Genomic DNA, 14,803 nt, shown 5'->3' on the forward strand with positions numbered 1-14,803 from the left:
AAAGGAGTCCTGACCTCCAGGTTGAGAACCACTGGGCTAGACAGCCACCTGACAGAAATGCTGATTCTGTGAACTTAGGCAGATTGAGTGGGAGGGCAGGAAAGGTTGTGTCTGAGCTTGGCTCTTGTGACCCTTTCTTGCATGACCAGCAAAATGCCCATCTCCACTTTGGGGTTGGGAGGCAAATTTCCTCTAGACCAGACTGGCCTGGGATTCTGGCTTTCATCTGGCCATGGGGTCACTGTGGTTGGGCAGGTAGTTGTGAGTTTCCTGCATTGTGTGTGAGTTGGACTAGATCAGTGGTCCCCAACCTGCAGTCCGCGGACCGGGGCCGGGCCGTGAAGGCCAGGGCGCCGGGCCGCGGTTCCCTCTCCTCGCCTCCCCCCCACAGTAAAAAACTTCCCAGGCCGCAAGCTTGCAGCCCGGGAAGCTTCTTACTGTGGGAGGGTGGGGAGAGGGAATCAGGGCCGCGTCGCGCATGCGCGATTTGGCCGCGCAGTGCGCATGCGCGCCAAGAGGGCGAGGCAGTTGCCCTGCTGGTCCCCAGCCGAAAAAAGGTTGGGGACCACTGGACTAGATGACCCTGGAAATCCCTTCCAACTCTGTGATTCATCATTCACTATCCTACAATGCAGATACTTGTCTTACCTACTTAAAAATTTAATATGTACTGTTATTAAAGTATTCTTTTTAGTGAAATTACTTACTCTTTCAATGACTGGGACATTTGCCGTTTTGGTTGCACTTTAGTGTTTTTGTGTCTTAGATTTAATCTCCCGAATGACGGTAGATATGAAAGTAATTGTATCACCTCCGCCTCCATTTAAAGTGACTACTGAAACATGAAATGTTTGTACAGTTTAACTAATTCCGGAAGGAATGATCACAGTGCGATTGGAAGGGCAGACTGGTTAACGAGTCTGACATTCCAACATTGATTTTTATGAGAGAATTTAAATCTATGCTTGTCCTTTTCGAATATTTAAATCGGGTGTGTGTACACATTCAGACTTCGTTTTATTTTACCATTTTGGTTTTGTTGTTTCCATTTTGTCATTTGATTGAAGTGTCACTATACTTTGGAATCCTTCTGCGGACTAACAGAATAATTTTTATCATGCTTGTAAACCCCCTTGTCCTAATGAGAAAGAGAGGACTATAAATGAAGAAGAATAATGCAAACACATACATACAAACATATAGGGCATTCTGTCAAATTAAACTCTATCAAAGGACAGAGCATCAGGAACAGGATCTGAGTTGAGGATACTGAACAAGCAGACTTACCTCATCTCTATTATTGTGTATGCCCAATACCAGAGCTGTGCTGGCAAAGATAGCTCATATTCTCTGTGCTCTCAGCAGGGGAGAAAATAACTGGGGGAATTAAAATCACCATCCAAGATGTGAAGGAGAGCATCGCAATTGCACTGGAGTTGACAGCAGCCCTACTGCAACCCCACCATTGTGCTGGTGACACCCCCTTGACAGCCCAAGATGGAAACAACCAACCATTGCATGCTGATGCTAGCATACCTGCCCCTAATCCAAGATCAATCAGCTACTACCCACTTACAAAATACTACAAGAGAAGGTATACAGGGAATTTCTTGTTGTTAGGTGTGAAGTCATGTCCGACCCATTGCGACCCATGGACAATGATCCTCCAGGCCTTCCTGTCCTCTACCGTTCCTCGAAGTCCATTTAAGTTTGCACCTACTGCTTCAGTGACTCCATCCAGCCACCTCATTCTCTGTCGTCCCCTTCTTCTTTTGCCCTCAGTCGCTCCCAGCATTAGGCTCTTCTCCAGGGAGTCCTTCCTTCTCATGAGGTGGCCAAAGTATTTGAGTTTCATCTTCAGGATCTGGCCTTCTATGGAGCAGTCAGGGCTGATCTCCTCTAGGACTGACCGGTTTGTTCACCTTGCAGTCCAAGGGACTGGATGTCTGGCTCCAGGTCAGTGACTACCCCCTCGTGGTTATCACGGATGTTAAGCTCGCTCTTGTATAGTTCTTCTGTATAATTTTGCCACTTTTTAAAAACATCTCTTCTGCTTCTGTTAGCTCCCTACCATTTTTGTCCTTTATCATACCCATCTTTGCATGAAATGTTCTCTTCATATCTCCAATTTTCTTGAAAAGATCTCTGGTCCTCCCCATTCTATTGTTTTCTTCTATTTGTTTGCATTGTTCATTTAAGAAGGCATTCTTATCTCTTCTAGCTTTTCTCTGGAATTCTGCATTCAATTGGGTGTATCTTTCTCTTTCTCCCTTGCCTTTCACTTCCCTTCTCTCCTCAGCTATTTGTAAAGCTTCCTCAGACAGCCATTTTGCTTTCTTGCATTATACAGGGAATACAGCGCCCCCTACAAGATGGAATATGCATTTATTCATTTATTCAGAAAAACATTCTGGACTGCGTTCCAGTAATGGGGGTCATTCGACCAAGTTTCTGTAATGTCTACTGTCTGCATGAGAAGTTCAAGATCTTCCTTTTCATTTCCCATGCTTTGAGTATTGGTATATAGGCACCTGAAGCCTCTTACTCTTGGTTCCATTTGACCCATTTCTTGGATGCTTTAGGATGCTTTGGGCTGATCCTGCGTTGAGCAGGGGGTTGGACTAGATGGCCTGTATGGCCCCTTCCAACTCTATGATTCTATGATTCTATGACCCATCCTTCCCAGGTGGGCCACTGCTATTTGCTCTCCTACATTAGAATCTGTATGTTTGATCTTCCCTGGTTCTTGCCAAACACATTCCAACTCAACTTGGATAAGTGAAGTTTGTTCATCTTGCGCTAGTAGGCCTTCTCATGGTCCCAGAATCCAAATCCCACCTGCTGACACCAACAACACAGTGGTTCACCTCCTCCAGGCCAGGCTGAATTCTGGAGATTTTTGGTGGGGGGATTACATGAAATTGGGATCACCGTGGATAGGCAGGTAGTTGTGAGTTCCTGCATTGTGCAGCGGGTTGGACTAGGTGACCCTGGAGGTCCCTTCCAACTCTATGATTCTATGATTACCCTCAGCTCCTGACTCATTCCTCATCCCTTTACAGGCAGGATTGAAGAGAAAACCACTTGTGTTCTCATGCATTTCAGCTTCTTCCCAGGATCTTCCTAAACAGCCTTATGTACAATTGTGTCCATGGCTATGTAGTTCATTCTCATGTGGACCATTTGATTAGTTTTGGCATACGGTCCACAATACCTTTAATCTTTGCCCCTAGGAAGCAACACAGGCTTGGGGATGAGGTCTAGCCATGTGACAATCCATGCCCTTTAGCAGAGAGTCACTGATGACCAACACTTTCCTTTTCCTTCAAATGCCATTTCCTCCTGTTCCCAGGTCCTCTTCACTTCATCTTTGCTTTTGTTTTGCTTCCTCCTCTGCAAAGGCCTGAAATCTATTCTTGAGCACCAATGGCTCTGAGTGCCATCTTGATTGACAACTCTGGGCTCATTTTGCAGTAGTAAAGTAAGGCTGTGTAGGGAAGTCACCCCACTTCTCCTTTGGACAGGTCTTTTCGTTCCTATGAAGGTTTGCACAGCTCCTGTCAATAAAATCTTCTCTTTTTTTGATTTCATGCAGGTTTTTAATCTTCTCTTTCAGGCTCTTAATCTTCTCTTCTACAAGCCCTTTCAATTTACACTTATGTCCATTTTCTCTACAGGGAGAAAAGCAAATATGGCACACACCTTGCAGGTGACTGGATATGGCTCTTGATTATCCATTATTGTCTTCCAAATAGATTCCTTCACTCTAGAATCTTTATCTTTAGAATAAAGTTTTTAGGGCGATTGCCGGATAAAGATTCACAGGACAAGAGCACCAGATCCTGACAGACACTCTGCAGGAAGCGCAAGAACACTCTAAGTCTCAAGCAGATGACCACCACACTGGTGAGGAACCCATCACCATAGGATGCAAGCAAAGTGTGGTTATCCACAAAGCATCTGCCTACAACTCGGCTGTCCAAGAAACTGGATGCTCGCTTTCTGGGACCCTTTGAGGTGGTTGACCAGATTAACCCAGTTGCCTTCAAGCTTCACCTCTGTCAGTCCTACTGGATCCCCCCTGTTTTCCATCCTTCCCTACTGCAGCCGGTAGCAACAGAGGATACCCGGCCACCAGTACCCACTCCGCTGGCTCCTGTCCTGGTCAATGGGGAAGAAGAGTTCTTTGTGCATTGGATTTTAGACTCCTGGATCTGCTGGGGCATGCTGCAATACCTTATGGACCTGATGAGCAATCCTGGGAACTTGCTGGGGATGTACATGCTCCCTCATACAGGAATTACACGCTTGACTCCCTGTCAAGCCTGGACCCAACCCTCTTGGGGGGGGGCTGAGGAGGAGATGGTATCATGCCCCTGCATCCAGTCTCACCACCGCTGCTAGTGGTCTCGGAGCAGGAGCCGCCGTTGCTGCTCTTAGGAGCTACTTCCACTGCTATCAGAGCCTGTCCTCCTACCTCCAGTTTTCATGCAGGTGCTGCCGCCACTGCCATCAGAGCAAGAGGAAAAGGGCGGAGCAGGGAGGTGCAAGAGCATGATCAGCAAATTCCAAGCTCCAAACAAAAGGAGCAAGTGATTCCCAGCCAGGTTGACATTCTGCCCTCCCGTGGCCTCAACCGCACCAGTACCCCACTCCAGCCCAGACAGCTCGCCAGAGTGCCGTGGGCAGTGATAGTGAGCAGATTTCACAGAGCACCACAGGAGCACCACACAAAAGCCAGTTTGGTGTAGGGGTGTGGACTTCTAATCTGACATGCTGGGTTCGATTCTGCGCTCCCCCACATGCAGCCAGCTGGGTGACCTTGGGCTCCGCACAGCACTGAGAAAGCTAGCAGTAATATCAGGGCTCTCTCACCCTCACCCACCTCATAGGGTGTCTGTTGTGGGGAGCGGAAAGAGAAGACGAACTCCTACGGTCAGTGAAAAGCAGCATATAAGAACCAACTCTTCTTCTTCTTCTTCTCCTCCTTCTCCTCCTTCTCCTTCTTCTCCTTCTTCTCCTTCTTCTTCTTCTTGGTGCACTGTCATAGCTGATGGGTCCCAGGTGAGGGCACTTGGACGGACAATGCCTGAGGCCCCAGGTGGGGTCGTTCATCCTGTTAAGGGAAGTTGCACTTAATCGAGCCTGAAACGGCATTTCCTTGTGGGTGCAAGCTGTGCACTGAACCTACCCGTCACCTTGACCTCTGTTTCTGTCTCATCCTCACTTCAGCAAAGCTCTGCTTGATTGATCTCCAGTTTCCTGACTCCTGCTACGGCTTCTTGGACTACAGCTCTGGTATTTGGACTTTCTGTTGGTTACAGACTCTGCTTTTCCTGGTTTCCAACTTTGGCTTGTCCTTTGACCACCCTCTAGGCTCCCCACTGGACTCTGTTTTGATTGGTTAGTGCTAAGCCCCAGACTGGACTGTGACTTTGATATCATTCTGCTATTTGGGACCTATTTTACTGGCCAAGGGTGTGTCTATTGGGACTGCCATTGGGTGTGCCTGGTTAGGGCAGCCCTTTTAAATGAGTTGTAAATCATATCCATCAATCATAAATAAATGCTGTGTTTCAATATCACGCCATCCTTTGATGTTGTCTGAGTAATCCCTGGTGCTAACGATGGGTTTCAATTAGCAGCATCTTTGCATCTGTACAGTGTTGCCGTAGCCCAAATGCAAACTAGTTCATCGGGCACCTATGGCTGTTTACCACAAGCCAAACAGGCTGGATGATGGGTTCGTGTCTGACAGACACCTTCAAGCATGTGACGGTTGACTTTCGAACGCGTTCACGGTGAAATTTGCAGCATCTCTACCGAATGTTTGTAAAAAAAATCCTGGGTTTAAAATCAGGAGGCTACATGACTAGTGGGGAAATGCAGCTCTTCAGAGTTAAAAGCAAGCTGGAGACACAAGTGCTTTTGCCTTCTTTCGTATTTTTACATAGAGGGCCAGCAGATCATCCCAAACTGAAAGTGATTTCTGCCCTTGCAGGGAAACATCCACCAGAAAGGGTGAGGCTAAGCTCCATCCAGAACTGGTCCTGCTGTTTTCGGTACATCCAGGGCTTTGGCCTAGGGCCTCAAGATCAAGAGGGGCCTAGATTCCACATTTTTTATAAAGGTTAGTACCAATCACAACATGTTTCATTTAACATATCGATATATATCACAGTAATGATGTATTTTATTATTGCTCATGTAATTTACAAACTTACAAATGGGAGGTGAAAAGGCCACATAAGTGGAATAGCCTAGGGCCTCTTTTCATGTAAATCTGGCCCTGGGTACATCTGGAAACATCTGCTTTGGTTCAGCCTCACTTGGAGTACTGTGTTCAGTTTTGGGCACCACAAAGGTGTCCAGAGGAGGGCAACAAAGATGGTGAGTGGTTTGGAGACCAAGACATATGAGGAAAGGTTGGGGGAGCTTGGTCTGTTTAGCCTAGAGAGGAGACGACTGAGAGGGATCTGATAACCCTCTTCAGGTATTGAAAAGGCTGCCATATGGAGGATGGAGTAGAATTGTTCTCTCTTGCCCCAGAGGGACAGACCAAAACCAATGGGATGAAATTAGTTCAAAAGAAATTTCATCTAAACATCCGGAAGAAGTTCCTGACAGTTAGAGCGGTTCCTCAGTGGAACAGGCTTCCTCGGGAGGTGGTGGGTTCTCCATCTTTGGAAATTTTTAAACAGAAGCTGGAGAGCCATCTGACGGAGAGGCTGATTCTGTGAAGGCTCAAGGGGGTGGCAGGTTACAGTGAATGAGCGATAGGGTGGTGAGTGTCCTGCATAGTGCAGGGGGTTGGACTAGATGACCCAAGAGGTCCCAACTCTATGATTCTGTGATTCTGTGATTCTGTGATTCTATGTGTTTTGATTAATAGTTGGTCCCTCATTCTTCAGTAATGTTGGAATGACTCTGGATCCTAGGATTTTAAAAGGATGGACATGTTTTTCAGAAAGACTTAGCAGGAACCCTGGCGCCGTGTGCATTTAGACATGAAACCTTACCTTGCTGCTGTTGTATGCCGTTTTCCCCTTTGAGAGCCTGTTCAAACCTTCTGAAAAGGAAAGATGGCTCAGCCTCCTTTTGGGACCACCTCAGTGTGCATGCAGGCAGTGCATTGCACGTTTGAAAACAAAGACAATCCACAAACCTAGCTTTGATATGCAGACAGATCTCATTGTGGACTTTTTCAGAGATTCAATTTCTTACGTGTGCTCCGAAGTCCTGAAGGTTTTATGGTCCCCCGCGGCAGCGGAAGCTTGCACGCTTTTGGAATGTTTGAATTAGCTTTTAGGGTTTCTCTTTTGTGGGTAAAGTATACTTCTGAACAAATGCGGAGGGATATGTTGCTTGTAATGCTGTTAAAGTTTCGTGGCTGACAAGGGCATTTGAGTTTTCTTAGGAGGCTTCCCCCCTTTCTAAAATTAAGCTCCTTTAGAGATTTGATTTTGAAAAAGTCGGCTGTTTCCAAGGCTTCTCTTATGATCATCAGGCCAAATTTGCATTCCTCACCCCCCCCCCCAACTCCTCCGGCTATAAAGCCTCAGCAAGCTTTATTGCTGCCAAAGCAGCATTAGCGTGATCGGGCATCCTCCTGGCAGTGCTCCAACCCGCTGCCTCCCTGCGAGCAAAAGGAATACTCTACACGTGTGCCGCCATAATTCTGACTGCCAGGAATGTATCTGCACAAGCATATGGACCGTGCCTCTTGACCCCAATCCCAGCCTTCGAAAGCCCTTTCACAGCCCCTGTTGTGATCGGCCTATAGAACCTGATTGTGGCAACCAGGAACGGCTGCTTTCCCCCCACCCCTCGATGTCTGCCAACAGGCTTTCCTGGCAAGGGCCTGAACAACGGCAGCAGCCAAATGGGGCTCATTATTTGAGCAACTGTGTAAAAGTCTCCTGTCCTTTTAACTTCCTTTTCATATGCGCCTATAAGGCCTCAGGAGAATGCAGGGATCTGCTCCCCCTGAGTTTTTGGAAAGGCTGTTCACCAGACCCTTTCAACTTCTGCGTCCTCTGCTGGGAATCCATGTGGGTTGCATCCCAGTGAAGAAACTCAGGCTCCGGAGGCTGGCTGCAAGTCTGGGAGGAAATGGGAGGAACAAGCAAGTTGCACTTTCTGTTTTGACATGTAACCCTTCCTTCCTTCCTTCCTTCCTTCCTTCCTTCCTTCCTTCCTTCCTTCCTTCCTTCCTTCCTTCCTTCCTTCCTTCCTTCCTTCCTCTTTCTTTACCCCTTTTCCTTCCTTCCTTCCTTCCTTCCTTCCTTCCTTCCTTCCTTCCTTCCTTCCTTCCTTCCTTCCGTCCGTCCGTCCGTCCGTCCGTCCGTCCGTCCATCAGTCCGTCAGTCAGTCAGTCAGTCAGTCAGTCAGTCAGTCAGTCAGTCAGTCAGTCAGTCAGTCAGTCAGTCATTTTGTTACATTTATATACCGCCCTCCCTTGAGGCTCAGGGCGCTTTATATAGAATGTAAAGAATTATACATTGAACTCATTTCATCCCATTGGTTCTGGTCCATCCCTCTGGGGCAAGAGAGAACAATGGTGATAATAATAATAGTAACAGAAGATAACAGTTTAACAGAATAGTACCAAACATGTCCATGGAATAGTCCTGCTGTCTCAATCCTTCAAAGATGGAGGTCCTGCGTCTGGGTAGGAAGGGACCATGTGAGGAAGCGCGCCTACCCAGTCTGGAGCAAGGTTCAGGGGAGGGAAGTTCAGGGGCCCAGTAGCTGTTGTTGATTGCGGCCGACCTCAGCCAAATGCCTGGTGGAGGAGCTCCCTTTTGCAGGCCCTTTAAAACTGCTTTTGTTCCGTCAGAGTCCTGACCTCCTCTGGGAGCTCATTCCACCAGATGAGGGCCAGGACAGAGAAGGCTCTGGCCCTGGTTGAGGTCAGGCAGGCTTCTTTTGGGCCAGGGATCACTGGCAGAGCACAAGCCTCTTTGAGGGGCGTTGGCAGAAAGGTGGTCCCTCAGGTACACTGGGCTCTGACTGCATATGGCCTTGAAGGTGATTATCAAAACCTTTAGCCTGATGCAGATGGTAGCCATTGTAGTTGGTGGAAGATGGGCCAGATGTGGGACCTTCATGGTGTTACTGTGAGGACCCTGGCCACTGCGTTTTGGACCAGCTGAAGTTTTTGGATCAAATATAAGGGGAAGCCTGCATTGAATGAGTTGCAGAAGTCCAGTCTAGAGGTGACTGTCACATGGATCACTGTGGCTAGGTGTTTTGGGGGCAAGCAGTGTGCTAGTAGTTTGGCTTGGTGAAGGAGGGAGAATGCCTGCCGCACTATCCTCGTGACCTGAGCTTCCATTGTGAGGGAAGCATCCAGGATCACGCCCAAGTTCCTGGTGGAATGAGCCATTGATAGCTGTACACCATCCAGGGTGGGCAGGCACGCTTCCTCACATGGGCCCTTCATATCCAGTCCCAGGACCTCCGTCTTTGAAGCATTGAGCTTCAGATGACTCTGCTTGAGCCATCCCGTCACCACTTCCAGGCAGCTGGCTAATGCTTCTGGGGGAGAATCAGGGCGGCCATCCATCAGGAAGAAGAGCTGGGTGTCATTGGGATCTTGATGGCGAACTTCTGCATCAGTTGGGCAAGAGGGCGCAGGAAGATGTTCAACAGAACTGGAGAGAGAACCGCTCCTTGTGGGACTCCGCAAGTGAGTTGTCAGCGGGTTGATGATCTCTCTCTTTTTGCTGCCCTCTGTCCACGACAGACAGACAGACAGACAGACAGACAGACAGACAGACAGACAGACAGACAGGCAGGCAGGCAGGCAGGCAGGCAGGCAGGCAGACAGACAGACGTGGATGGGTGGGTGGATGTGTTTATGGGCAGGCAGGTGGATGGGCAGACAGTTCCAGTTCCATTTTGTCTGGACAGGTGCTATCTGTGATTGGCAGACAGAAGCTCTCTTGATGTTCTTCATTAATTTCCAGTCTGGACCGTGTCATTTCATCACTTTCAACCTGTGGTTGTGGTGTGTCCTCCTGATCACTAGGGGCATATATTTAGCAGAAGCCAGGCAATAGATGGGGTAGTGTATGTCTATGCACTTCTTGCATAGATGCAATGTGCTTTCCAAAATTAGGGCTGCTGATAAGTCTGCACCTTCTTTTACACTAAGCTTCCTTTCACTGAATGTGGCCATTGGTCCATCATAGAGACTATTGTTTACTTGACTGGCAGAGGCGTCCTGGGGCCTCTGGCAGAGAAAGGCCTTTCCTCGGGTCTTTTTAATTGGATGTGCCAGGGGATGAACTTGGGACCTTTTGCATGCAAGTCATGTGCTCTGCTATTGAGACCCACCCCCTTTCCACAAAGGAGAAATCTGAGCTGAGCTATTAATTCACAACATGTGATCCCGGAAGGCTGCAAATACTCAGGGTGGTCTCTCTCGCTTCATAGATTCTGCGGCCAGGCTGGCAGAGGCTGTGATAGTTGTGTGGTGTGAAGTTGTGATGGTCAAAGATGTGTGGCTGATCCGGGCTGAACTTGGCAACACGTTTTCTATCCCAGCGCTTTACGAGGGGAGTAAATACTCCACTACCGAGTGGTACACATCTGCGGTTATGGATCCAGTGTTTCATGTTGGAGGCTAGGGGACATTGGTGCACAGTTCTTTGGTACGTTGTTATAGCCAGGATGCAGAGATGCTATTGCTCAAATGGGAACTGGTTTCTGTGCACGGCCAGGGCCGGTTTATCCATGTAGTACATGTAGCACATGCTATAGGCCCCATGCTTCCAGGCTGTAGCTGTTTTCCTCTCTGCTTTTCCCTCTTAAGTATATTTGGGGTCACACCCCTTTCCAATGTGTGTGGAGGGCTCCACCTCACCAGCTCCCAGTCTGTACTCTGCTAGGCCCCATGAATCCTTACACTGGCTTTGGTGCTACGGGCCCCACAAATTCTTAAACCACTCATGTGCACGGCTCTTTTCCTTGGATTGAATATTTGCTCAAGGAAATTCAAATCCAATCAGGGACCTTCTTTTGTATTCAGAAATCTGTTTCAGGGATTCTTAGCTATGCTTATAAGTCTATTTCATGCGACCGTACCTGCATTGAATTCACACACGCATTGAATTCACGTGCTGAAATGGGAGTTTTTTCTCTTCCATCAGAGCCCTCTGGATTAATTTTGATTTTTATCCAACAGGGCCAAATTTCCTTGTGGGTAATGTACCCTCAGCTAGGGATGGCAGCCTCCAGGTGGGACCTGGGGATCCCCTGGAATTACAGCTCATCTCCAGACTACAAAGACAAGTTCCTCTGAAGACAAAGGCTGTTTGGGAAGGTGGACCTTCTGACATTGTTCCCCACTGTGGTCTCTGCCCTCCCTAGGCTCCACCCCCAAATCCCCAGGAGTTTCCCAGCCTGGATCAAGCATGTCTACTCTCCCATCCCCTCATCCTCTGCCAGTGACCGGGGGGAGGGGGAACACCTGGCAACTCTACCCAGAACTCTACCCTTCCGGTGGAAGTGGAATTCCCCTACTGCCAGGCCTTGTCCCCTAGCCACTGATCAGCTGTCTGGCAGGGGGACTGAAGAGTAGAAAGAGGAAGGCTCAGGCCACATAACTGGCATTGCACATCCCCCACTGGTTGCCAAGAGGAAACTAGCAACCTGACCACCACTGCATTTGTTGGGTGTGGCCAGTGAGCCATGCTTGCAGTCACCCCAAGTCAAAGAATGTAACGTAACCGATCAAGAACCACTTCTGCTTATCTTTTGCATCCAATGGGATGCACAGGTCATCTTCCAATTGCAAGGCTCCGTAAAGAGTCACTCAGGTTGTTTGGCAGGAAGCCAACAGTGTATAAAGGAATGTTGGGTTGTGTGTGAATTGATCAGTGTTTGGTTGGTGTTAATAAAGAGTTGAATTACTAGAGATACTAAGTCTGTATCTACTGAACCCATAAACTTGACAGCATTACTGTTGTGTTCCCAATAGCAAAAACATATGCTGGTTTTGTATCTATGCCGTGGGCAGCATTTAGGGTGACATTCACTAGCTGGCTGCTGATCTCCTCTTCAGGTACTACTAGATGCTGGATGTGGTAGGAACGGAAGTTTTCTCAGACTTCTGGATCAAGAGGCTGCAACAATACCTAGGCCTGGTGCTGGGGGACTAGGTGGGCAGGGTTCACTGTGCATTTATCAAGCATTATACTGAACACTTGAAAATTCCAGTTGAGAATTCTCAGTGACTTGAAGGGGATGTTTGCAGAAATGTGAGTTGTTTCAGGATCTACCTATTTACTAGGTAAAGGTATCCCCTGTGCAAGCACTGGGTCATGTCTGACCCTTGGGGTGACGCCCTCTAGCGTTTTCATGGCAGACTCAATACGGGGTGGTTTGCCAGTCCCTTCCCCAGTCATTACCATTTACCCCCCAGCAAGGTGGGTACTCATTTTACCGACCTTGTAAGGATGGAAGGCTGAGTCAACCTTGAGCCGGCTGCTGGGATCGAACTCCCAGCCTCATGGGCAAAGCTTTCAGACTGCATGTCTGCTGCCTTACCACTCTGTGCCACAAGAGGCTCTACCCATTTACTAGTTGCTGCTTAATCTTGGTATCAATTCTAGTCTAACTGCTGTTTATATAACTTGGTGTTCTGTAAATAAGTTTACTGTTATTATTCCCAGTACATGTTTTCCTTGCTGTTCCTTTTGTGTAGAATGTTGCTCTTTAAAAACTGTTTTGCTCACAAAAACACACACCAGGCATAGCTAAGAGGGAGCTCCAAGTGGCCTTTCGAGAGTATTTCTCAACAGTGAGTATGACAGGCATGGTGATGATTATCTATATATATGCATTTAATCTTCAAACAATATCTCTGTGTGAAAAAAAGGCACTGCTGTTTACACCTGTGCAAAGCACATGTAATTCTTAGGGATAACTGAGTTTGTAATTATGAAATGAATTAAATTTCTATAGGAGGGCTAAAAGAAAATCCCTGGTGTATATAAAAAGTCTCTCAAGATTTGTTCCACTGTAATACTGGGGAGAGCAAAGAAGGTGTAATTTTGTTGGGAGAGGAGGGAGGGAAAGGTGCCTCAGAAGGCCATATAGCAAGTCTTAACCACTAATTAATTTCAATCCATTATTTACTGGTCTAGAAGAAGAAGAAGAAGAGTTGGTTCTTATATGCCGCTTTTCCCTACCCGAAGGAGGCTCAAACCGGCTTACAGTCGCCTTCCCTTTCCTCTCCCCACAACAGACACCCTGTGGGGTAGGTGAGGCTGAGAGAGCCCTGATATTCCTGCCCGGTCAGAACAGTTTTATCAGTGCTGTGGCGAGCCCAAGGTCACCCAGCTGGCTGCATGTGGGGGAGCGCAGAATCGAACCCGGCATGCCAGATTAGAAGTCCGCACTCGTACCCACTACACCAAACTGGCTCTAACTCTCTGGGGCAACAGAAAACAACTCTGCTCCATCTTCTCTATGACAGCCCTTCAAGAATTTGAATATGGTTATCATATCACCTCTTAGTTGTTTTTTCTCCAGGCTAAACAACTCAAACTCCCTTAACCTTTTCTCATACAACTTGGTCTCCAAACCCCTCACCATCTTCACAGCCCTCCTCTGGATATGCTCTAGTTTCTGTACATTTTTTCCCCTTCAGTTTGTATCCAAAACTTAATACAATACTCCAAGTGACGTCTTACCAGAGCAGAGTAAAGCGGTAACATTTCCTCATGTGATCTGGACACTATACTTCTTTTGATATAGCCCCAAATCCTATTTGCCTTTTTAGCCATTCAGGTACACTGCTGACCCATGCTCAGTGTATGGTCTACTAAGACCCCCAGATCCTTTTTGCACATGCTACTGCCAAGAGAACTTCCCCCCATCCAATGCATTTGATTTTTCCTACCTAAATGCAGAACTTTATATTTATCACTAGAGGTGGGCATGAACCTGGAAAATGGAGATTTGTGGTGGATCAAACCTTGAACCCTGAACCTGCATGGACCTCCCCGTGTTCTTGAACCTTTGGGTTCGCTTGAATTCCCTAACTGTTTTAGTTTTTTTCTTGGGGTGCTATAGATTTGAAATTCACTATGGAGCTCCCCCAACTTTATCACCTCATTGTGGACATGGTTTCTGGGTCTTGTCTGAGGCTTGTCCCAACTCAGGAAGACCCAACCTGGTGGTGGTGGTGGATCACAAACTGAACATAGCCTGGCATGCCAAAAGCAGTGAGATATGACTGGCTTCAAAGTGTGTCAATAGGACATGAGCAGAAGAAAGAGGGTGGAGAGAAATAGTAACCATGCTTCCAGAGAAAAGCTCAGAAAATGAAAACTTGACTGGTAGTGGTGACACTTTATGGTAGTCCCATGTGTGATCTGGGGGAAAGAAGGGAGAAAAAAGGGTGGAAGCCAAGATACTGATTTGGCTACCCAGCCACAGCCACCCGGGAAACCAGGAAAAGATGCTGGATTTGGAACCACAGCCCCCCATCACACACGCACACACATACGAAGGTAAATCTTGAGATAAAACCACACCTCAGATTCAGAATGTTGGGAAATAGAAAATAGTATTTATTGGTGATCATTCACCCCACTCCCAGGCAGAAAGTTACAACAGTCAACTGAACTTGGGAACTAGGGAACCCCATAGAAAGAATACCACCTGAAAGTAAAACATGTCTCTTTAATGGGAATCTAAACGGATTTAGAGCCTCTTGTGGCGCAGAGTGGTAAGGCAGCTGTCTGAAAGCTTTGCCCATAAGGCTGGGACTTCGATCCCAGCAGCCGGC

The 14,803-nt window shown here is 47.6% G+C and overlaps 1 long non-coding RNA gene across 3 annotated transcripts in view; it reads left to right on the forward strand.

Annotated features, from left to right (window-relative positions):
• The window catches only part of LOC143822906 (uncharacterized), a 116,154-nt gene that overhangs the window by 23,035 nt on the left and 78,316 nt on the right, over nt 1–14,803 (forward strand). For all 3 annotated transcript variants that reach the window (XR_013226297.1, XR_013226299.1, XR_013226298.1), the window contains exon 2: nt 6,002–6,130. This is a non-coding gene — a long non-coding RNA (uncharacterized LOC143822906). The remainder of the gene's footprint in view (nt 1–6,001; nt 6,131–14,803) is intronic.

The sequence above is a fragment of the Paroedura picta genome, chromosome 13 (assembly GCF_049243985.1).
Source record: "Paroedura picta isolate Pp20150507F chromosome 13, Ppicta_v3.0, whole genome shotgun sequence".
NCBI lineage: Eukaryota > Metazoa > Chordata > Lepidosauria > Squamata > Gekkonidae > Paroedura > Paroedura picta.